The following is a 25,702-nucleotide window of genomic DNA, read 5'->3' as shown; positions in this document are numbered from 1 at the left end:
CTGAGAAATTGAAACAGAGGGCTGAGTCGTGTCCAGGGGACTTTCTCCCAGGTGAGCAGTGGGATTCATCTCCAGCCGGTTCTCTTGTATCTGGGACCTCTCTGAAGCTCTGGGAATTAAATGAGGAAATCCATGTACAACACTTAACAGCATCTTGTGCATGGAATGTACTTAATAAACGTGAGCTATCATCATCAGGAGGCAGTGCCAAGGTCGGGAAAGTGAAGCTTTTCCGTGTTTGGCATACTCTTGAAGATCAGATGTCATGAGTTGGTGGACGACTAGATGAATGTCCGTGGCCAGCTGATGTGTTTTGTTTGGCCCAAAAGATTAAAAAAAAAAGTACATTTGTTGTCAACAAAGAAAAATGAGGAGATTTTGCAGATAAGTCCTGACTTTCAAAAAACGTTTAAAGCTTTTCGAAAAAAATCAGCAGATCCGACAACACTTGGCTAGAGCTGAGCACCTGTGACCTCCGGGTGTGTCCTCTCCTCTTGCCATGGCCTGAGCACTTTTCACGGCCTCTGCTGGGCTTGTTCTGCCATTAATGTCACTGACCTGGCTCTGTGGGCTTTGCGGTTTAGGAGTTCTGTTTTAAAGTGCTGTCTCCAGTTTGGGTCTAGGATATGAAGGCGTTGGAAGGAGCCTTGAGGAAGCAATGGCTGGAAGGATAGAGACTTTTAAATTTAATTGAATATTTTGAAAGAAACTTTGTTGTTTTCTTAGATATAAGAAAATTCAGTAACCAGGCCTTGGCCACTTGTCTTTCTTCCTGGGCAGAGCAGCCCCAGCTATAGCTCAGCTGTCGTGTGTCACAAAGCCCTGGCTGCTGCCTCTGCTGCCACCACCAGCTCTGCAGGCCAAGGGCCTCCGTGCATGGTGCCATGTGGTAGGAGAAATGGCTGCACCTGCGCACCAGCTGTGCCAAGCCCATGGAGGCCTGCCTTTCCGGTGGCTGCAGGAGAAGCTGGGTAATGAGACCTGCCACTGTGGGGAGTCGGAGCTGACTGACCAGTAGAGGCAGAGAGAATCAGCAGACAGCGAGGTGCTGTGCTGAGATGCAGCTTCACGTGGCCTCTGGAGACCCTGAGTGACTGAGCAATCAGTGGCATTTTGCTGTGGGGTTGTGACAGCTTGGAATCACACCACCTAGTATTTGTTTTTCCTTTTTCCCTGCCTCGGCCTGACTTCCTCATTCTTGCTCTTTGGGACTCCACCTCCAGTAAAGCTTTAGGATGTAAGCTTTTCTGCTTTCTAGGGAAACTGGAATAGTGTATGCTCATCTTAGGCAACATGTAAAATTCTGAAAAACATAAATACTAAAATAACCCACCCCCAATTCTTCTGCCCAATGATAACCATGGTGAATATGTTTTTGAGGCAGCTTCTTTTCCTCCTCCCTGCTCCTTTCCTCCCCTCTCTTCTCTCACTGTCTCTGTCATTTAAGCAGGTGAGAAAAGAGAACTGAGGCGGGAAGAAATGACTTGAAAAGGTGTGGCTGAGAGAGGATTAAGATATTAAAGGAAGGAGCTTTTATAATGAATAAAAGAAATAAAAGGACAATAAGTTAAATAGAAAAATCAGAGAGATTAGAGGCATAAAACAACTCCAAGATGGCCAGAAGAGTTCTGCACTGGAGTGAACTCCCAGGAAGGAAGCCTGTGCAATCTCCACTGATGGAAGAAAGTGTGGGCTGCGGGGACAGAAGACAAAGACCCTGGCATGAAGTTGCTCAAGGCAGCACTTTTCTGGCAGAAGAGAAACTAGCTAGAGAAAAACTGGCTAAGAAGACAAGCACTTGATGGAAAAATAGAAAGAGAAATTAGAGAAGGGGAAATAATGTAAATTGAGTTTATTGTGTTTACCAAAAAACTCATATATGACTAATTGTACTTTGAATTTTCATAAGAGGTTGTTTGGCAGCGGAGAAAAGGAATTGAAAATAAATATGTATAATATGTAAATACATTTATAATAAGACACCTGTGAGTGTCAAATGATGCCATAGGTCTGAGAGCATAAAGTGCTCTATAAGGTGTAATAATAGTAGTTACACAACCCAACTAGGCTAATAGTTCCTCATTGGTATTGCCTGCTAGTTATTTCTGGAAGGGACTCAGGATGGATGGCAATAAAAGTTTTGGGGAAGGTATTTTTGATTGACCCCAAAATGATTTCGCTGCAAAATTCAAGTGTGGTGAGCAATAATGTAGAATTTATTCTCCTCAGGAGAACTCTATAGATTTTCATATCCCATTTACATCAATAACAAGATAATTTGTCTTGATTACAGAGTGTACTGAAGGAAGTAATTGTCATGTGCTGCTTATTATAGTGCCTCCAAATAAATTAAAAACTCCAAAGATATAGAGGCATGCTTAATAAACCAGCCATAGGGCTTAAAAACCAGCCATAGGGCATGCTTAATAGCGTCTGTTTCGATAATCAATAGTAAATGACCCATGAGTTAGAAATGCTCTCTTAGAGGGATCATGATGGTTTTTATTCCTTTCCTTTCCAGCTCTTTAACAATCAGCTTTTAAAAACATGTCTGAACCTGGGCAGCACTTTGCCTAGAAGGGGCTGCATCTGTGAGTCTGAGCCCTGGGTGCTGACCGCTGGGCCTGGGGTGGGGCCCTCTTGCTGTCTCAGAGGCTCACAGCAGTGGCCCCTGAACCAGAGCCAGTCCTCAAGTGCAAATACACACTTTGCACACCGCTTTTTAAAAAATCTGAATTCATGGCCAGTATTTAAAACTCAGGAGATTTCACATGAGAAAACAGACTTCTGGTTTCTCTTTAAAAATCAGAAAAACTGGACATACTAGGTCTGATTCTTCTACGACAGAGCCTGCTGAGGCTGACGGTGACTGTCTATCTTTTAGATGGTGATGAATTCTGCAGTGAACCTGCTCCATGTCCCACCTGCTACTCATTTTTTTCCATCTTCCTGGCCTCTGTAGGCATTTGAACTTGGGACTACTACTCCATCTCCCATCAACTTTTACCCTTTACATCCCCACTGTTATGGGATGCATTGTATCACCTCCAAAATTCACAGGTTGAAGTTCTAATGTCTAGTACCCGAGAATGTGACTGTATTGGGAGATAAAGCCTTTAAAGAGATAATTAAGGTAAAATGAGGTCATATGGATGGACCCTAATCCAAAATGACTGGTGTCCTTATAAGAAAAGACCAGGACACAGAGGGAAGACCATGTGAAGACAGAGGGAGAAGACAGCCACTGCAAGCCCAGGAGAGAGGCCTTGGAAGAAACTAACACTGCCGACTCCATGATCTCACACTTCTAGTCTCCAGAACTTGGAGAGAATAAATTTCTGTTTTTTAAGCCACCCAGTCTGTGGTTCTGTGTTATGGCAGCTCTAGCAAATTATTACACCCTCTCATCACTGCGCTCAGCAAAATGAAGACTCCTCCTCGTGGCTTGTTCTGCTAAGAAGCAGGGAGTTGTGGGTAACAAGCTGTCATCATTGTTGTCCTCGTTATCCCCATCCTACTGTCACTTCCTAACCTGTGTTTAGCCTTTTGGTCTTTCCCAAGCTCTTTGACATATATTTTCTCAGAATACCCACTAAACAGGCCTGTGAGACTATTGGTATGTTCATGCCCATTTCTTCAGCTGGGAAAACTGAGACCCAGGGAATTTGCAGGGCCCAAGCCAGGATACCTGCCTCTCACAGAACAGCGGCTTCCTGAAACACTGCCTTCTCCCTGGTTCTCTCATGGTTGAGAGGAGGGGCAGTTTCAGACAGCCTTAAAGGACTTCCCTGTGGTGTGGGGCCCAAAGAACTGGGGACATGGTCAGGAAATCTTGCCCTCTGACACTGATACCTCTAAGAGACTGTGAGTAATGGCTGAGTGCAGCCCTCTGAGGGGTAGTGAGACTCAAGTCTGCAGCTAGAGGACCATACTTGGGACTCTTTTTCTGGAATGTGCCTGGGGGAGGAGGCTCTGAGTGTTGTTTGTAGATGTCAGACAGCCCCTGGTGGAAAGAAGCGACTGTAGTCCTGACCCTCAAATCCTCACCCAGGCTTGACCAAGGCAGAAGGCAACCCTGCCCACAGGTCCCTGTGCCAGATGGACAGCTGGTCAGAGCAGCCCGCTGTATGCCTTTCCCTTCTGCCTTCCTGGGTCCTGCAGGCTCTGGCCTCTCTTGGGGGACTCTGTGTTATTAGTTCGTGGGCAGTGGAAGGAGGTGGTGCAGAGAGCAGGGGAATGTTCCAGTCATTTGACATCATTTACATGTTCTACGGTTCTTGGTCGCCTCTTGTGCCTGCCTCACCTCCTCTCAGCCTCACCTTGCTCCAGCCACGGCTCAGGCAGACATTCTACAGGCGTCCACCTACTTCACATGGGCAGTACCTCACTTCAAACGTGTGCTCTTCTTCAAGGCTTTGAGAGATGAGGGTTCTATTGTAAGGGGTGCCGGGAGAGTTTTGCAGCTGCCCAGTGATTCCCCCTCAGCACCCCTCACCCCCCAGCTACTCCTCAGTTCCTGTTTTCAGGGCCCCTTCTTTTTGGCTCCCCTCCAAATCTCCACCTCATTTTACTTAGCAAAGATCTTTGCCCTCCACTCCTCTTTCTGGCCAAAGACTCATTTATATGATCATTTCATTATAAATCATTATACTATTTATATCACATATAAGATCTCCTGAAGATGGGTCTTTCCTTCTCAGCCCACATTTTTGTAGCCAAGAATGAAGAGATAATTTGATATTTCAATTTCTTCATTTTGTTCCTCCTCTCCTGACTTGGGGAGAGGAAGAAAGCTGTTAGAGATTTGCTCTTATATGTGATATGAATTATGCCACTTTCCCCCTCACTCTCAAACCTTAGATATTTTTAAACAACAGGTTGTATTTGTGTTAAAAGTCACTCAATTTCACTTAAGTTCAACTAAAATTCACCAAGTGCCTACTCCTTACCAGGTTTTATGCTCAAGCAAGTCGCAGTAAAGTAAACTGGAAACTACCAAAGAGTGCTGTATCACTAACGACACGGGGGCTTCCCTGGTGCCGCAGTGGTTGAGAGTCCACCTGCCGATGCAGGGGACACGGGTTCGTGCCCCAGTCCGGGAAGATCCCACATGCCGCGGAGCGGCTGGGTCCGTGAGCCGTGGCCGCTGGGCCTGCGCGTCCGGAGCCTGTGCTCCGCAGCGGGAGGGGCCACAGCAGTGAGAGGCCCGCGTACCGCAAAAAAAACAAAAACAAAAGTTAACGACATGGGTGTGTGACACGTGCTTAGGAAGCTCAGAGGACGGAGGAGGGGTGGGGCTGAGGAGGTAACAGCTTCATCCTGGGAAGTTTCTTCCCTGCCTTGGCTCTCCCCATCCCCAGCAGAATCAACAGGAATTAATATCTCTTTACCTCTGCACCCCCCACCCCCCATCACTGTCTTTTCTGGAAGAAGAGAGGCTGTGAGGTCTTTGCCATGCTCAGCAGGCTGGTGTTGGGCTCCATTATTCCTGCTCCCTCTTTCCCCTAATGTTGGGGTTCCATTCCCCAGGGCTGGTGGTGAAGGTGAGTGGAGCAGAGAAATGCTCAGTTTTATTGTTTGGGGAGAGATGTGTCCCATCCCTGGGAGGTCAACTGTTTTTGGATCCATTTGGCTGTTTTGCTGCTTGGGAAACAGCTCCACTGGGAGCAAGGAAGGGGGTCTGAATGAGGAAGGCTGCTGGTGGGAGGCACAGGGAAGGCACTTTGAGCTCTGCCTCTGAGGCCTTGGCCATGCTGTGGGACCCTCTCATTGGCTTCTGGCTTCAGCCCGTTGTGGCCATTGGGGTAAAAGCACAAGGCTGGGGGTAGAGGTGTGTTGGCGCATCTTGAGACTCTGGATGTGACTTCTCCACTCCCTGAGCCTCCTTAAGACAGAGCAGAGAGAAGGCTTAACTAGCAAGTTTGTGTGCTCCCATCTAGTTCCTAACATTTTGGGCTCTGGGACAGGTTTGAAGTAAAAGGTGATGGAATAAATGCAGAGGCATAATGCAGAAGTGAACTGAGATGGGAGGCAGATGGAGGGGGGAAGAAGACAGGGACAAAAGTGAAGGTAGAGAAGAAAAATGAAAGGGGAGAGACAGTGGGAATCAGAGAGATGCAGAGAGGGGGAGAGAGAGAGAGAAAGAAGAAATGAACAATAGAGAGAGGGAGAATATTAATGAATGACAGGGAGACAGAACTGTCTTCCATTTATTTGGATCCTGTGCTGAATGCTGGTCTCCATGGTGATGGGATGTAGTGAGAGGAGGGAGGGGGATGGCTGCCCTTGTTCTTCTTGGAGAGAAGCAGCTCAGGCTGCAGCAGTTGGGACAGGGCCTGGCTTGGTGACCTTCTCTCAACTGGACCCCCTTTGGTTGGTTGCACGAGTGGGACCAGCTTTGAGGAAACTGCCTCTGGCCACGCTGGGAGACATAACTGATGACCCTCCTAGGTTGGTCAAGGGTTGCCTCTCCCGTCTTCCCAGAGCTCCTGAGGCTGCGTCTCTCATTCTGGTCCCAAACTGCCTTCCCCTCTGGATTGCAAAATCCTTGAGGTATCACTAACTTTGCTGTGCCATGGACCCCTTTGAGTGAAGCCAATGGACCCATTTTCTGAATGATGTTTTTAAATGCATGAGGTAATATACACAGTGTTTACAAAGGAAATCAATTATTTAAAAATACTATTATCCATATATTAAAATATAATAGCAGATATGCTTCTCTATTAATATGTTACAGAATATGATATATCAGACCCTAGTAGTGGGTGTGATAGGTATTGTAATTTTGAAACAGTGATGAGTGTAAATGATACAGTTTGATATCTACAACAACTGGGATGTGATATGGAAACAATTGTGCATATTGATGACAAAGTCACAGGTACGACTATTAGAGAAATGCTAAATTTTAGTTAGAGGTTAGTGAACACAAAAGAGTAATTTTTCCATCTATGTTCACAAACTTACTGAATTCTATCCATGGAACCCTTGGTGGGGGTCTTTGGTCCACAAATTAAGCTCCCCTGTTGGACCTTCCTGCTTTTCCACCTGATCACTTGCCACTCTCTCCCTTGCTTACTCTGCCCCTGCCCTCTGGCCTTCTGGCAGTTCCTCTTTGAATGTGTTAAATTATTCCCAAGTCAGGGACTTCACACCTGTTGTTTCTGCTGCCTAGAATGTCCTTTTGGCCTTCACCTGGTCCCTCACTCCTCACATCTCTCAGTTCCTCAGAGCAGCCATCCCTAATGTCCTAGATTTGATCTTTCCTGTTTTTCTTGATGTAGAATTTAGTGCCTTGTTTTTGTATTATTTATCACAATTTGCCATTGATCATCAAAAGAGTAAACATTCAAGGGACTTCCCTGGCAGTCCAGTGGTTAATTTGGAGATTGGGATTGACATATATACACTACTGATACTATGTATAAAATCGATAGCTAATGAGAACCTTCTGTATAGCACAGGGAACTCTACTCAACGACCTAAATGGGAAGGAAATCCAAAAAAGAGGGGATATTATGCATATGTGTAGCTGATTCACTTTGCTGTACAGTAGAAACTAACACAACATTGTAAAGCAACTATACTCTAATAAAAATTAAAAGAAAATAAATTAAAACAAAAAAGACTTGGCCCTCCCTGTGCAGGGGGCACGAGTTCGATCCCTGGTTGGGGAACTAAGATCCTGCCTGCTGCGGTCAAAAAAAAAAAAAGGAAACATTCAAATAAATATATTTGTATGGAGCAGACTCTAAGCTCCATGGGAACCGTGACTACGTCTAATTTTGCTCTTTGCTATAAACCCAGAGCTGGCAGTATCTGGTACGTAGTAAGAGACCAGTACATGATTGTAGAATGGGTGAATGACTAAGTGAGTGAATGAAGAGTTGGGATGCTCTCTAATTTGTCTTTGTACCTTCGGGGTTTAGCCCCATGCCTAGCACATGGTAGGTGCTCACTTAATGAAAACTGAATGGATTAGAGGCTGGCTGGCTGAATAGACGTTTGGGGGTTTGGGGGTGAGGCCTCAGAGATACGTCAGGGCCAAGCCTGGCCCCCAAACATGAAGACACTGCCTCTCAGCCTCCAGCTGTTTAATTCACTTGACATTCCTTTATTTTTGATTTCGTCTCCCTCTTTCTGGTTTGAAAGTGGCTGATTTGGGGGAAGAGTTTTGAGCGTTATGCTCCTCACTGTAGAAACCATCTTCTGGGCTCTCTCACCATCAGAGCCACTTTTCCATGTGTCTGGTGTCTTCAGGAACTAGGGCTAGACCGTGATTAGAGTCTGGGTCTACTGGAGAAGCAAGATCTGTCTCCACTCTGGGGATCTCAGTGCAAGACTCAGCCTCCTCTTGGCAACTTGCTCATAGTTTATTTCTGAGTTCTTTTGACTTATAAGTAACTGTACCTTCGACACTTCTTTGCTGCTGTTCAGTGAGTGAGCCATATAGCTGTCTCTGGACAATGAGACAGGGAGGTTGGGTGGAGCTGGTGTCAGGGGGGCAGAGAGAACCCAGAAGAGAGCCAAAGGAGAGAAGTTGGTATGGGGGCCCAGTCCTCTACCTCCATCACTTTGTCTTCCTGACCAGGGTGGGAGTTTGTCCTTCTTTTAAGCAGCATTCGCATGATTGAGTCCTGACCTTTCCCTGCAATGAAGAAAACCATACCAGTGAAATTAAGGCAGAAATCTAATATTCATGAAGTACTGATTACCCAGAAATAGGATAGTGTCTTAAAGTGTAATGGTGTCAGAATTGCAAAGGGTTTTGATAAATATGTATGTTTATGGGCCCAAACAGAACTGAAATAAAGTCTAGGTGCTGAATAACTCCACATGAAGATGTGAAATAGAGCCTGCTACAGCCCATTCATCATCAGGCATGGGGTTTGGGTGAGTTGTGATTATCTAACATAATTACACGTGGGTATGCAACATTCATGAAACCTAGCACCCATCCTGCCAACTGGGGACAGGGAAGGGCTTTACTTTGAAGCACAGCAAATTCCCAGATTATTACTTAGCTTTTTGTAGTTCAAGTTTGAGCCACTTTTCATAGGTACTAATTAGGGTACGCTAGGTTCCTGCTGAGGGCTGATTAGGTACCTACTGGAATTAAAAGTTTTTCTCCCAAACAACAAATGAACTAGATATTGTTAAATAAAACATTATGAGTCAGAAATCCATTATCACTTATACTTAGCTTGCATTTAGTTTTTCTGTCATATTCAAGGTCCTTTGGAGGAAGCACCAAGAAAATATATTTGAACAAAGCTCCTGCTCCAAATATTTTCCCCTTGTGAAACCAAGTGCATTCTACCAAGGTCTTTTCCATTAATTAAACATACATCTTGTATGACTGAAAGAGAATTTAATCCCCAAACTCTACATTAATTTCCTCTTCAGACATCTGTGTGTAATATTTCGTAAAGTAGCAATCTCATCTGCTCTCAAGCGCTTCCCTGGTGGAGGGCAAAGAGATTCGCAGCTTTCATTCTGAGACCAGCAAACAAATCTGAGAGGTGGAGCTGCTGAGATTCTCTCATTTTTGCTGCAAAGGAACATGCTGAGTCTGCAGAGAATGGGGGAGAGGAGGACTCCAAGCACTAAACAGACACTCCAGCCTTCTACCTGCGCATAGCCTCCTTATTGGGCTTTCTCTCTCCAGTATTCTTCTCCTCTCAGTTCATCCAACACAGACTTACTAGATGGATATATATATATATTTTTTTGAAGTGCAGCTTTTTTCATGTCCCGTCCAGGAGTAAAGTCCTACGTTCCAAGATCCTCATCCTCTTCTTTATGGTGCTCTGACCAAGCTTCTGCTTCCTGTGTAGAAACAGGCATGGAAACGTCACCCTCCAGAAGTGGAGGGCCATCACCCATGTCAGAACATGGGTGGGAAACCTTCAGGGCTGTTGGAGTGGCACAGTCAACCAGGATTGCTCCCCTCCATCTTGACATGAATGGGGTGGATAGATATTCTCTGTTTATCCCACCTGATCCCCTTTCTGCCCTTCAATCTGCTGGGGTCCCAGGAAGCTGACCTGTAAGGATTTCATCAAAGGGCTCTCCTGCCCTCTGGCTTTTGGTGGTTTTGGCCAATGGGAAGCAGCAGTAGGAGATTGGAGGGAGGACAAAAGGGTTGGGGAATTGACTGCTGAGGTTTCTGCCCAGCCTGGCCACAGCTGGCAGTGTTGTGTCCATGGGGCTGCTCCCACACTCTCTCTACGTTCCAGGGAACAGCCCTCTCCTTGCCCTTGTCTTAACCCCGCACACAGCCTGCAAATAACCGCTTTGTTAAATTCTCCTCCGGAACTCCATTTGAGTGCTGTTTCTGGCAGTATCAGTACAGATGGATACAATTAGGTCTCCGTATTAGCTCCAGCGGGGTGGGGGGCGTGGGAGTGAGGAGAAGCCACAGGCCTAGGTAACACAGCCAGGAAGCTGTGAAGCTGGGACTAGAGCCTCAGCCTCCTGATTCCTAGTTTCATAAACCTTTCCTTGACCCTCTGATTCAGAGTGGGGCTAATTTACCTAGCAATCAACTCTAGTGGCTTCTTGTAGTCTAGATTGGTGTTTTTCAGACTGTGGAGTTGTGAAATTGATTTAGAGGGTCATGACCCGGCATTAAAAGAAAACGGGATAGAAACTATTAGAGTGCATCCCATATAGTAAAGGTAAGCATTGTTTTATTAAACTTTGGCTCCAGCTGTGTGTGAGTGAGTGAGTGAATGAATGTGTGATTGTGTGTGGCATAGGTACAGAGTTGTAATGTAAAAGGTATTTCTTACCGTGGGCCACAGCCCAAGAGTTAGAAAACCCTTGTCCTAAAGAGAGCAAAGCCTTCTCAAGACCTAAATTGGTGATGCAGGTCCAGCCTCAGCAGGCACAGACCCGCTCTTGTAACTCTACGTTCACTGCGACCCTCTGATTGTTAGTGCATCCTGCAGGTCCCCGGAATGCCTGGGACAGAGAACCCTCTTAGTGCAAAATGCATACCACGGGCCTGCTGTTCTGAGGGCTGCACTTTGGGAAGTATTGCTTCTGGTGGATTGGAGGGGAAAGCCAGGGCTTGCCCTTCAGGTGACCCTGTGTTGATGGAGGCAACCCAGGGAGGCTGGGGAAGAGGGTGGGAGCAGGAGGGGGAGTGTTGGCCCGTGGGCCCCTATTTATGCAGTTACTTCAGGAGGCACTGGGGCTGCCTTACAGAATCTTGGAATCCCACACACTGATCTAAGCTTTTCTTTATTCTGTGTCCCCAGGACCAGCACAGTGGTTTGACACTCAATAAATAAATATCTGTTGAGTGAACAAATTACTCTAGAACATTGTTGCGACCCTCTACGGAGGTGGTATGTTGTGATGGAAAGAGCGTGGGCTGTAGAGTCATATCCACCTATCAGTTTGCTGCTTTGGAATATTTATTTAACCTCTATGAGCTATAGTTGCTTCATAGGCAAAATGCAGGCAATAATATTTTCCTCAGCACTGTTGTGGAACTTTGTATAAAGGCCAAGCAGAGTGCCTGACTTATAATTGATGCCTTGGTAATATTATTTCTTTCTCTCCCTTAAAGTCTTTCTCTTGCTTCAATCTCTTCTATAGTTTTACCACCTTTTTATTGTCTATTATCTGCTTGCATGCTGCCGTGGACAAGAAGATCACTACTTTATGTTATCAATTCTTTCTAGTTTGGGGGATAAAACTCTCTCCTTGTGGTCCACATTCATTGTTCCTGGTTTTATTTATCCAAGCCTCTTACTGCTAGTTAAGGAGACTAACTATTAGGAAAGGGAGTTCTCCTGGGGAGCAGAGAGAGTTTCTTTTTCCTACACTGCCTCCCCCTCAGATACCAGCCTCGGCTATTGGTATTTGCTGGGTATTTTCCTGCGTGTTTTCCAGCTTCATCTCCATTACTTAGTGGTAACGTGCAGCAGAGAGCTGGCACTATTTTAGAACAGACTTCTCATCAGAACTTTGCAAGCTTACATGTTCTGTTTATGGTAGTCCTGAGAAATTTATCTTTCTGAGAATGTGGGATTTACTTGAGGACAATGTTAAGAGTGACAATCTTTATGCCCACCTTTTTTCCTGAGAGAGTGGGAAAAAATCATCATGCGTTCAGTGAGCATTAAAGGGGCTTCAGGCCTGTAGGGGAATTTGAGGCACTGTAGTGAATAGTGTTCATGGGAATGAATGAATGGACACAGAGTAGGGAAGAGTCATTAGGCAGGACAAGCAGGCAGCGTGCCCTAGTGATTCTGGGCTCTCCCCCAGTGATTCTCAGGACTCGGGGTCAAGACCGAGCTTGGACCCTCCCACAATGGGGCCAGAGTCAGGCACGGAGCCCAGGGTAGGACAGCTTTACTTGCTTACTCCAGGGAAGGTCTGCAGATGTGACCCTGGCTCAGGGGCCAGGGGGCCTCAGGGCCTCTCTAGAAAAGACAAAGGTGTGTCCAGCTTCAAAGTTCCAGCTCCTTTTGGCACCTCCATTCTCCTGTATCCCTCATGCAAACCTCTGCTGTTAGATTGGCTGTTCTTAAGGCCCAAACTCTGGTTCTATGCATTGATCGTTTCTGTTTCCCAGTGAGCAGCGATGGCTGAGTAAATCTTTTCTGAAGGACTGACTCTGTGAACAAATGAGTGAGTGGAAGGAAACAGGTCTCCGAGCTCCAGGTGGTGCTGGGAGTCTGAGTCTTTCTGGATTCTGTGGTCCATGCAGCAGCCATGCTGTATCGTGTTGTTCCCTGAAAGGCTGGGCCAACAGCTTTAGCTCAGCCCCTCTTGGAAAAAGTGGTTGAAGTTCCTGGGCAGCAGGTTGTACAGAAGGCCGCGGGAGCTCCCTCTATGTCTCCCTTTCAACCGAAGAGATTGTCACCCCTGTCATGAAATGGCCCGAGGACTTGGAAAGCTCCCTATGAAAATCCTTGGTGTGTGTGGGATGAAACAAGAATTGAGGACTTTATGGAGGGCAGTGGTAACTGCTTCCAGTCAACCCTGGTGAAACTCCTCCTTTGTGTGTGGGTGGGGGAGGTGAAGTGGTGGTCAGCCACACCCTACCTTGTGAGTTTTCTTCTTGCTCCTCTGTGAGCTGCTTTCTAACTGTGCTTTGTAATCTGGCCTCTCCCATGGGCTGTGAGCCCCTTGCTGGCAGGGGCTGTTTCTACATCCCCTGCCAGAGCCAATGTGCTCCTCACAGGGAAGGTGGCATCTTCTTAGTGTTTGCCAGATGAATAGCACATTTAAAGGTGAGCAGTTTCGATCGTTTTAACTTTTTAGAAGGGCTAGAGCTGGAATTCTTGAAGTCTTTCTCTGTGTTTATTTTCCAAGAGCAAGAAGAGAAAGAACACACAGTAGTATCTACTGACAGCAAACCAAATGTCATTATGGTTGTGCTGATGGCAGGCTGTTTCTCATTTGTCAAAATTACCAATCCCATTGTGCCATGCCCACGTTAGATTGTTTAAGGAAACAGATGACATAGGTTATAATGCTAAACTGAAACTGTGCCAGGATGGAGACAGAAGGTGTTTGTTTATTTTTAAGTGAAGCCTGGCATTCTGGAATGCCTCACTGTAGTGGGGAAGGCAGACACGGAGCTGAATGCGGCATGGTTGTAGCAGTAGCTTTGAATGAAAGTGAATGACTATTTCCCAAACAGACACGAGTGGCATCTGACCCCTCGGTTATCTGAAGGGAGACTCAGTGAGTTTGGTCACAGAAGTTCTTGGTTTCTAGGTGACATTAGCTTTTCTCCTGAGCCTCTGATGTTCTCACCTAAATGCAGGTGTTCAGTAAACTTCTGTTTTAGCAAGACAAAATGGCAAAAAGGAGCTGGCCACATTGCTCAGCCTTTCGTTTCCCAAGGCTCGCAAGGATTTGGTGTTTGTGATAATCCAGTTGACAAGCCCTGTGTACCTCCCTCTGCCCATCCTCCAGGCTTAGCTCAGGCTAGTACACCCTCTTACTGAGCTTCTGCCGAGGGCCTTTCCTGTGGCTCTGCAGATATTCCTGGTCAGAAAGTAACACTGTGGTTCTTAGCCCTACCTGAACATTAGAATCACCGGGGGAGCTTAAAAAACTCCAAACAGGGACTTCCCTAGTGGTGTAGTGGTTAAGAATCCACCTGCCAATGCAGGGGAGATGAGTTCGATCCCTGCTCCGGGAAGATCCCACATGCCATGGAGCAACTAAGCCGGTGCATCACAACTACTGAGCCTGCGCTCTAGAGCTCACGTGCCACAACTATGGAAGCCCGCATGCCTAGAGTCCATGCTCTGCAACAAGAGAAGCCACTGCAATGAGAAGCCCGAGCACCGCAATGAAGAGTAGCCCCGGCTCACCACACCTAGACAAAGCCCGCACACAGCAACGAAGACCCAAAGCAGCAAATAAATAAATAAATAAACAAAAAAACTCCAAACACCTAAGTTATATCCCAGGCCAATGAAATCAAACTCTGAGGGGATGGGACGGACCCAGACACCTTTTTAAAAGCTCTCTGGTGATTCCAATATTCAGATAAGGCTGAGAACAACTCTCTGGACATTATGGTATAGATGGTCCAAAACTCCTCAAGTGACATATTGGATCCATCCACGTGGAATGCAGAGGGGGCAAAGTTCATCAGAAGTCACTGTGACTCCACTCTGTGGGACTGCTGCATGAAGACCCTTTCCTCAGCTTGCCACCGTCTCTGCCCTGATTCTGGGAAGGTCCCTACGTGATGGTCTCTCTGTTTATCAGTCAGAGAAGAGAAACAGCCCATGGATCAGACATCTCAGGCAGCTGAGGCCTCCCATATAGGAATGAGGTAAAGTGTCTTGTTTAATGTCATCGAGAAAGCAGGAGAAGCAGAGACAGGCACTAAGGCTTTGGAATTTTCTGGTGGGTGTGTGGCAGAGCAGGAAGCAGTATTGGGAAGAGGGATTCATGTGGAAATGCCATCATGGGCAGAACATGCACCTCTAATTTCATTTCAAACTCACGCAAGCGTTTACTCCCTTTTTATGAAAACCCCACTTCTCATTAAAATTACCAGTTTAAAATTACAATCTTCTGTCGAGCACATCTAAGAAATGACCTTTCTTCATTCTAACTGCTATAAAAATTAAGTTTTCCTAGGCTGTGGGCTGCACTCTTGGGACAGTTTTTTTTTTTTTTTTTTTTAAACATACTGGATATTGCTTTCAAAGTTCTCTAATTGCCTAAATTAATAATGGCTTTTTTTTTCCTTTGGCTCCTGTAAGGGACAAATGAATTTGAATCTCTCTAGAGAATTGAGTCTCCAGCTATTTCATTCTGATTACGTTTTGTATTCATTACGGGATTTGAAATGATCTGCAAGGTCACCTCTTTCTTCCTGCTCCCCACCCCCTCAATTCTACTCCTTCCTTCGGCTTCCAGCTCAAAGAGTTTGGTTGGAAAAAGGAAATAGGAGGAAAGTCCTTGGGCTTTTCTATTCCGAGATTGGCCACAAACCCCAAAGACGAGACATTGTTCATTAAATTTTTTGGTTTTATTACAGAAAGAAACAATTCTCTTTAGGGATATTACAAACAGACAAACAAATATGAGCACTTTATATTTTATTGTTAAATGAATGAAATTGCACCATACTTTTAAAGATACACTTTTCAAAACTACCTGGTTGTTTTTATTTTTAGTTCTTTTTCCTTTTTTTTTTTTAACATCTGTATTGGAGTATAATTGCTTTACAATGGTGTGTTAGTTTCTGATTTATAACAAAGTGAATCAGTTATACATATACATATGTTGCCATATCTCTTCCCTCTTGCATCTCCCTCTCACCCACCCTCCCTATCCCACCCCTCTAGGTGGTTACAAAGCACAGAGCTTATCTCCCTGTGCTATGCGGCTGCTTCCCACTAGCTATCTATTTTACATTTGGTAGTGTATATAGGTCCATGCCACTCTCTCACTTTGTCACAGCTTACCCTTCCCCCTCCCCATATCCTCAAGTCCATTCTCTAGTAGCTCTGTGTCTTTATTCCTGTCTTACCCCTAGGTTCTTCATGACATTTTTTTTTCTTAAATTCCACATATATATGTTAGCATACGGTATTTGTCTTTCTCTTTCTGACTTACTTCACTCTGTATGACAGACTCTAGGTCCATCCACCTCATTACAAATGGCTCAGTTTCGTTTCATTTTATGGCTGAGTAATATTCCATTGTATATATGTGCCACATCTTCTTTATCCATTCATCCGATGATGGACACATAGGTTTTTTCCATCTCCTGTCTATTGGAAATAGACCTGCAATGAACATTTTGGTACATGACTCTTTCTGAATTTTGGTTTTCTCAGGGTATATGCCCAGTAGTGGGATTGCTGGGTCATATGGTAGTTCTATTTGTAGTTTTTTAAGGAACTCCATACTGCTCTCCATAGTGGCTGTACCAATTCACATTCCCGCCAGCAGTGCAAGAGTGTTCCGTTTTCTCCACACCACTCCAGCATTTATTGTTTCTAGATTTTTTGATGATGGACATTCTGACTGGTGTGAGATGATATTTCATTGTAGTTTTGATTTGCATTTCTCTAATGATTAATGATATTGAGCATTCTTTCATGTGTTTGTTGGCAGTCTGTATATCTTCTTTGGAGAAATGTCTATTTAGGTCTTCTGCCCATTTTTGGATAGGGTTCTTTGCTTTTTTGTTATTGAGCTGCATGAGCTGCTTGTAAATTTTGGAGAGTAATCCTTTGTTAATTGCTTCATTTGCAAATATTTTCTCCCATTCTGAGGACTGTCTTTTGGTCTTGTTTGTGGTTTCCTTTGCTGTGCAAAAGCTTTGCAGTTTCATTAGGTCCCATTTGTTTATTTTTGTTTTTATTTCCATTTCTCTAGGAGGTGGGTCAAAAAGGATCTTGCTGTGATTTATGTCATAGAGTGTTCTGCCTATGTTTTCCTCTAAGAGTTTGATAGTTTCTGACCATACATTTAGGTCTTTAATCCATTTTGAGCTTACTTTTGTGTATGGTGTTAGGGATTGTTCTAATCTCATACTTTTACATGTACCTGTCCAGTTTTCCCAGCACCACTTATTGAAGAGGCTGTCCTTTCTCCACTGTACATTCCTGCCTCCTTTATCAAAGATAAGGTGACCATATGTGCGTGGGTTTATCTCTGGGCTTTCTATCCTGTTCCATTGATCTATCTTTCTGTTTTTGTGCCAGTACCATACCCTCTTGATTACTGTAGCTTTGTAGTATAGTCTGAAGTCAGGGAGCCTGATTCCTCCAGCTCAAGATTGCTTTGGCTATTTGGGGTCTTTTGTGTTACCATACAAATTGTGATTTTTTTTTTTTTTTTTTTTTTTGCGGTACGCGGGCCTCTCACCACTGTGGCCTCTCCCGTTGCGGAGCACAGGCTCTGGACGTGCAGTCTCAGCGGCCATGGCTCACAGGCCCAGCCGCTCCACGGCATGTGGGATCTTCCCGGATGGGGGCACGAACCCGTGTCCTTCGCATCGGCAGGTGGACTCTCAACCACTGCGCCGCCAGGGAAGCCCCACAAATTGTGAAATTTTTTGTTCTAGTTCTGTGAAAAATGCCAGTGGTGGTTGATAGGGATTGCACTGAATCTGTAGATTGCTTTGGATAGTAGGGTAATTTTCACAATATTGATTCTTCCAATCCAAGAACATGGTATATCTCTCCATCTATTTGTATCATCCTTAATTTGTTTCATCAGTGTCTTATAATTTTCTGCTTACAGGTCTTTTGTCTTCTTAGGTAGGTTTATTCCTAGATATTTTATTCTTTTTGTTGCAATGGTAAATGGGAGTGTTTTCTTGATTTCACTTTCAGATTTTTCATCATTAGTGTAGAGGAATGCCAGAGATTTCTGTGCATTAATTCTGTATCCTGCCACTTTACCAAATTCATTGATTAGCTCTAGTAGTTTTCTGGTAGCATCTTTAGGATTCTCTATGTATAGGATCATGTCATCTGCAAACAGTGACAGTTTTACCTCTTCTTTTCTGATTTAGATTCCTTTTATTTCCTTTTCCTCTCTGATTGCTGTGGCTAAAACTTCCGAAACTATGTTGAATAAGAGTGGTGAGAGTGGGCAAACTTGTCTTGTTCCTGATCTTAGTGGAAATGCTTTCAGTTTTTCAACCATTGAGGATGATGTTGACTGTGGGTTTGTCATATATGGCCTTTATTATGTTGAGGAAAGTTCCCTCTATGCCTACTTTCTGCAGGGTTTTTATCATAAATGGGTGTTGAATTTTGTCAAAAGCTTTCTCTGCATCTATTGAGATGACCATATGGTTTTTCTCCTTCAGTTTGTTAATATGGTGTATCACATTGATTGATTTGCATGTATTCAAGAATCCTTGCATTATTGGAATAAACCTGACTTGATCGTGGTGTATGATCCTTTTAATGTGCTGTTGGATTCTGTTTCCTACTATTTTGTTGAGGATTTTTGCATCTATATTCATCAGTGATATTGGCTTGTAGTTTTCTTTCTTTGTTACATCCTTGTCTGGTTTTGGTATCAGGGTAATGGTGACCTCGTAGAATGAGTTTGGGAGTGTTCCTCCCTCTGCTATATTTTGGAAGAGTTTGAGAAGGATGGGTGTTAGCTCCTCTCAAAATGTTTGATAGAATTCGCCTGTGAAGCCATCGGGTCCTGGGCTTTTGTTTGTTGGAAGATTTTTAATCACAGTTTCAATTTCAGTGCTTGTGATTGGTCTGTTCATATTTTCTAGTTCTTCCTGATTCAGTCTTGGCAGGTTGTGCATTTCTAAGAATTTGTCCATTTCTTCCAGATTGTCCATTTTATTGGCATAGAGTTGCTTGTTGTAATCTCTCACGATCTCTTTTATTTCTGCAGTGTCAGTTGTTACTTCTCCTTTTTCATTTCTAATTCTATTGATTTGAGTCTTCTCCCTTTCTTTCTTGATGAGTCTGGCTAATGGTTTATCAATTTTGTTTATCTTCTCAAAGAACCAGCTTTTAGTTTTATTGATCTTTGCTATTGTTTCCTTCATTTCTTTTTCATTTATTTCTGATTTGATTTTTATGATTTCTTTCCTTCTGGTAACTTTGGGTTTTTTTTGTTCTTCTTTCTCTAATTGCTTGAGGTGCAATGTTAGCTTGTTTACTCGAGATATTTCCTATTTCTTAAGGTAGGATTGTATTGCTATAAACTTTGCTCTTAGAACTGGGTTTGCTGCATCCCATAGGTTTTGGGTCGTCGTGTGTCCATTGTTATTTGTTTCTAGGTATTTTTTGACTTCCTCTTTGATTTCTTCAGTGATCACTTCGTTATTAAGTAGTGTATTGTTTAGCCTCCATGTGTTTGTATTTTTTACAGATCTTTTCCTGTAATTGATATCTAGTCTCATGGTGTTGTGGTCAGAAAAGATTCTTGATACAATTTCAATTTTCTTAAATTTACCAAGGCTTGATTTGTGACCCAAGATATGATCTATCCTGGAGAATGTTCCATGAGCACTTGAGAAAAATGTGTATTCTGTTGTTTTTGGATAGAATGTCCTATAAATATCAATTAAGTCCATCTTGTTAAGGTATCATTTAAAGCTTGTGTTTCCTTATTTATTTTCATTTTGGATGATCTATCCAATGGTGAAAATGGGAGTTAAAGTCCCCTACTATGAATGTGTTACTGTTGATTTCTCCTTTTATGGCTGTTAGTATTTGCCTTATGTATTGAGGTGCTCCTATGTTGGGTGCATATATATTTACAATTGTTATATCATCTTCTTGGGTCAATCCCTTGATCATTATGTAGAGTCCTTCTTTGTCTCTTCTAACAATCTTTATTTTAAAGTCTATTTTGTCTGATATGAGAATTGCTACTCCAGCTTTATTTTGGTTTCCATTTACATGGAATATCTTTTTCCATCCCCTCACTTTCAGTCTGTATGTGTCTCTAGGTCTGAAGTGGGTCTCTTGTAGACAGCATATATATGGGTCTTGTTTTTGTATCCATTCAGCCAGTCTGTGTGTTTTGGTGGGAGCATTTAATCCATTTACATTTAAGGTAATTATCGATATGTATGTTCCTATTCCCATTTTCTAAATTGTTTTGGGTTTGTTATTATAGGTCTTTTCCTTCTTTTGTGTTTCTTGCCTAGAGAAGATCCTGTAGCATTTGTTGTAAAGCTGGTTTGGTGGTGCTGAACTCTCTCAGCTTTTGCTTGTCTGTAAGGGTTTTAATTTCTCCATCAAATCTGAATGAGATCCTTGTAGGGTAGAGTAATCTTGGTTGTAAGTTTTTCTCCTTCATCACTTTAAATATGTTCTGCCAGTCCCTTCTGGCTTGCAGGATTTTGGCTGAAGGATCAGCTGTTAACCTTATGGGGATTCCTTGTGTGTTATTTGTTGTTTTTCCCTTGCTGCTTTTAATATGGGTTCTTTGTATTTAATTTTTGACAGTTTGATTAATTGTGTCTTCATGTATTTCTCCTTGGATTTATCCTGTATGGGACTCTCTGTGCTTCCTGGACTTGATTAAGTATTTCCTTTCCGATATTAGGGAAGTTTTCAACTATAATCTCTTCAAATATTTTCTCAGTCCCTTTCTTTTTCTCTTTTTCTTCTGGAACCCCTATAATTCGAATGTTGGTGCATTTAATATTGTCCCAGAGGTCCCTGAGACTGTCCTCAGTTCTTTTCATTCTTTTTTCTTTATTCTGCTCTGCAGTAGTTATTTCCAGTATTTTATCTTCAGGGTCACTTATCCGTTCTTCTGCCTCAGTTATTCTGATATTGATCCCTTCTAGAGGTTTTTGTTTTGTTTTGTTTTGTTTTTTGTTTTTTGTTTTTTTGCAGTACGCAGGCCTCTCACTGCTGCGGCCTCTCCCATTGCAGAGCACAGGCTCTGGATGTGCAGGCTCAGTGGCCATGGCTCACGGGCCCAGCTGCTTTGCGGCACGTGGGATCCTCTTGGACCGGGTCATGAACCTGTGTCCCCTGCATCGGCAGGCAGACTGTCAACCACTGCACCACCAGGGAAGCCCCCTAGAGTATTTTTAATTTCATTTATTGTGTTGTTCATCATTGCTTGTTTCATCTTTAGCTCTTCTTGGTCCTTGTTAAATGTTTCTTGCATTTTGTCTATTCTATTTCCAAGATTTTGGATCATCCTTACTATCATTATTCTGAATTCTTTCTCAGGTAGGCTGCCTATTTCCTCTTCATTTTTTAGGTTTGGTGAGATTTTATCTTGCTCCTTCATCTGCTGTGTGTTTTTCTGTCTTCTCGTTTTGTTTATCTTACTGTGTTTGGGGTCTCCTTTTTGCAGGCTGCAGGTTCGTCGTTCCCGGTGTTTTTGATGTCTGTCCCCAGTGTCTAAAGTTGGTTCAGTGGGTTGTGTAGGCTTCCTGGTGGAGGGGACTAGTCCCTGTGTTGTGGTGGATGAGGCTGGATCTTGTCTTTCTTTGGGCAGGTCCACGTCTGGAGGTGTGTTTTGGGGTGTCTGTGGACTTATTATGATTTTAGGCAGCCTCTCTGCTAATGGGTGGGGTTGTGTTCCTGTCTTCGTAGTTGCTTGGTGTAGGGTGTCCAGCACTGTAGCTTGCTGGTGTTGAGTGAAGCTGGGTGCTGGTGTTGAGATGGAGATCTCTGGGAGATTTTCACTGTTTGATATTACGTGGAGCTGGGAGGTCTCTTGTGGACCAGTGTCCTGAAGTTGGCTCTCCCACCTCAGAGGCACAGCACTGACTCCTGGCTGCAGCGCCAAGAGCCTTTCATCCACATGGCTTAGAATAAAAGGGAGAAAAAGTAGAAACAAAGAAAGGGAGGATAAAATAAAATAAAATAATGTAATGTAAAATAAAATTAAAAAATAATTATTAAGAAAAAAAATTTTTTTTAAAGTAAAAAAACACCAAAAAAAAAAAATCAAAAAACGGACAGATAGAACCCTAGGACAAATGGTGAAAGCAAAGCTATACAGACAATTCTCACACAGAAGCATACACATACACACTCACCAAAAAAGGAAAAGGGGAAAAAATAATAAATCTTGCTCTCAAAGTCCACCTCTTAATTTGGGATGATTCATTTTCTATTCAGGTATTCCACAGATGCAGGGTACATCAAGTTGATTCTGGAGATTTATTCCGCTGCTCCTGAGGCTTCTGGGAGAGATTTCCCTTTCTCTTCTTTGTTCTCACAGCTCCCGGGGCTCAGCTTTGGATTTGGACCCGCCTCTGCGTGTAGGTCACCGGAGGGCGTCTGTTCTTCGGTCAGACAGGACGGGGTTAAAGGAACTGTTGATTCGGGGGCTCTGGCTCACTCAGGCCGGGGGGGGGAGGGAGGGGTACGGAGTGCGGGGCGAGCCTGCGGCGGCAGAGGCCAGCATGACATTGCACCAGCCTGAGGCGCGCAGTGCGTTCTCCTGGGTAAGTTGTTCCTGGATCCCGGGAGCCTGGCAGTGGCGGGCTGCACAGTCTCCCCAGAAGGGAGGTGTAGATAGTGACCTGTGCTCGCACACAGGCTTCTTGGTGGTGGCAGCAGCAGCCTTAGCGTCTCATGCCCGTCTCTGGGGTCCGCACTGTTAGTCGTGGCTCATGCCCGTCTCTGGAGCTCCTTTAAGCAGAGCTCTTAATCCCCTCTCCTCGTGCACCAGGAAACACAGAGGGAAGAAAAAGTCTCTTGCCTCTTTGGCAGGTCCAGACTTTTCCCCGGACTCCCTCCCGGCTAGCCGTGGTGCACTAACCCCCTGCAGGCTGTGTTCACGCCGCCAGTCCTCTCTCTGCACTCCGACCGTAGCCCAAAGGGCTACTCAGCTACCAGCCCCGCCTGCCCTGGCCGGTGAGCAGACAAGCCTCTCGGGCTGGTGAGTGTCGGTCAGCCCTGATTCTCTGTGCGGGAATCTCTCCGCTTTGCCCTCCGCTCCCCTGTTGCTATGCTCTCCTCCACAGCCCCGAAGGTTTTCCCCTCCACCACCCGCAGTCTCTGCCCGCGAAGGGGCTTCCTAGTGTGTGGAAACCTTTCCTCCTTCACAGCTCCCTCCCACTGGTTCAGGTCCCGTCCCTATCCTTTTGTCTCTGTTTATTCTTTTTTCTTTTGCCCTACCCAGGTACGTGGGGAGTTTCTTGCCTTTTGGGAGGTCTGAGGTCTTCTGCCAGCCTTCAGTAGGTGTTCTGTAGAGTTGTTCCACATGTAGATGTATTTCTGATGTATCTGTGGGGAGGAAGGTGATCTCTGCGTCTTACTCTTCCGCCATCTTCCCCCTCTCTCCTCTGGTTCTTTTTAAAGTGTGCATGTCATGACTAGCAGGACCTTAACTAAAAAAAACAAATATTGCTTTAAATAACCAAAAATGCAAAATATACAACAGCAACAAAACTCTATCTTCAGTCTCCTCTGGAAAAGGCCTTGTAGTAAGGCTGACAACACTTTTAGATGTTTGAGATGATTGTGTTAAAGGAAATAGAGTCTAGTTATTGACTTAGAAATGTACAGCCATTTGCTTAATTCAGAGACTGAATCTTTGCTAAAATGGGCAGTAAGACTGATGAAAGAAATGGACTGGTACCACTTAATGAGCAATTTCATCTTTTTAATATAGAAATAACTGGTGCTGCGGACAGCATTTTTGTTCTTTTAAGAACCTTATAACCAAGAAATCTTTCAAATGATCATTATACAATGAATGCCCTGAGGCTTTGAAAAATATTTATTTTTAAATTATCATAAGCTCAAAATGATTCACCAATGCAAAAAGAAAAAAAAAGCAATTAAATGTGAGGCTGTACACTCTGGTAAATTTTCCCTGCTGAAAATAATTGGACAGATATTTTTTCCTTTTTTTAAGTAATAGTGCCCATGGGGCTTAAATATATTTCTTATCTTAAATTTGATGTTAGAGTAATAAGATCATAGAAAATGATATAATGTGATTGGGAGAAATATAGTTTCATTAACATATAACATACCAAATTAAGTATCATCTAAAATTCTCTAAAAACCAGTGCTAGGGGGGGACCTTGAAGATGGCGGAAGAGTAAGACGCGGAGATCACCTTCCTCCCCACAGATACACCAGAAATACATCTACACGTAGAACAACTCCTACAGAACACCTACTGAAGGCTGGCAGAAGACCTCAGACCTCCCAAAAGGCAAGAAACTCCCCACGTACCTGGGTAGGGCAAAAGAAAAAAAAAGAAAAAGAAAAAACAGAGACAAAAGAATAGGGACGGCACCTGCACCAGTGGGAGGGAGATGTGAAGGAGGAAAAGTTTCCACACACTAGGAAGCCCCTTCACGGGCGGAGACTGCGGGAGGCGGAGGGGGGAGCTTCGAAGCCGCGGAGGAGTGCACAGCAACGGGTGCGGAGGTCAAAGCGGGGAGATTCCCGCACAGAGGATCGGTGCGGACCGGCACTCACCAGCCCGAGAGGCTTGTCTGCTCACCCGCCAGGGCGGGCGGGGCTGCGAGCTGAGGCTCTGAGGCTCAGGTTTCGGTTTCCGACGGAGCGCAGGGAGAGGACTGGGGTTGGCGGCTTGAACATAGCCTGAAGGGGTTAGTGCACCACGGCTAGCCGGGAGGGAGTCCGGGAAAAAGTCTGCACCTGCCGAAGAGGCAAGAGACTTTTTCTTCCCTCTTTGTTTCCTGGTGCGTGAGGAGAGGCGTTTAAGAACGCTGCTTAAAGGAACTCCAGAGACGGGCGCGAGCCGCGGCTAAAAGCGCGGACCTCAGAGACGGGCATGAGGCTCTAAGGCTGCTGCTGCCGCCACCAAGGGGCCTGTGTGCGAGCACAGGTCACTCTCCACACCCCTCTTCCGCGGAGCCTGTGCAGCCCGCCACTGCCAGGTTCCCCGGGATCCAGGGACAACTTCCCTGGGAGAACGCACGGCGGGCCTCAGGCTGGTGCAAAGACACGCCGGACTTTGCCGCCGCAGGCCTGCCCAGCACTCCGTGACCCTCCCTCCCCGCCGTCCTGAGTGCGCCAGAGGCCCCAAATCAGCGGCTCCTTTAACCCCGTCCTGTCTGAGCAAAAAACAGACGCCCTCCAGCGACCTACATGCAGAGGCAGGGCCAAATCCAAAGCTGAGCCCCTGTGAGCTGTGAGAACAAAGAAGAGAAAGGGAAATCTCTCCCAGCAGCCTCAGAAGCAGCGGATTAAAGCTCCACAATCAACTTGATATACCCTGCATCTGTGGAATACCTGAATAGACAACCAATCATCCCAAATTAAGGAAGTGGACTTTAGGAGCAAGATCTATGATTTTTTTCCCTATTCCTCTTTTTGTGAATGTGTATGTGTATGCTTCTGTGTGAGATCTTGTCTGTATAGTCTTGCTTTCACCATTTGTCCTAGGGTTCTATCCGTCCATGGTTTTTTAAAGAATTTTTTTCTTAATAATCAATTTTAATTTTAATAACGTTATTATACTTTACCTTCGTTCTTTCTTTCTTTCTTTCTTTCCTTCCTTCCTTCCCTCCTTTAGACAACGAATCATCCGAAATTGAGGAGGTGGTCTCTGACAGCAAGATTTATGATTTTTCCCCCTTTACCTCTTTTAGTGAGGGTGTATGTGTGTGCTTCTGTGTAAGATTTTGTCTGTATAGCTTTGCTTCCAACATTTGTCCTAAGGTTCTATCCGTCCCTTTTTTTTAAATAAGAATTTTTTAATTCAATAACTTTATTATACTTTATTTTATTTTTACTGTATCTTC

Source organism: Lagenorhynchus albirostris, chromosome 19, assembly GCF_949774975.1.
Source record: "Lagenorhynchus albirostris chromosome 19, mLagAlb1.1, whole genome shotgun sequence".
Classification (NCBI taxonomy): domain Eukaryota; kingdom Metazoa; phylum Chordata; class Mammalia; order Artiodactyla; family Delphinidae; genus Lagenorhynchus; species Lagenorhynchus albirostris.
Note: the sequence above shows the minus strand (reverse complement) of the source record.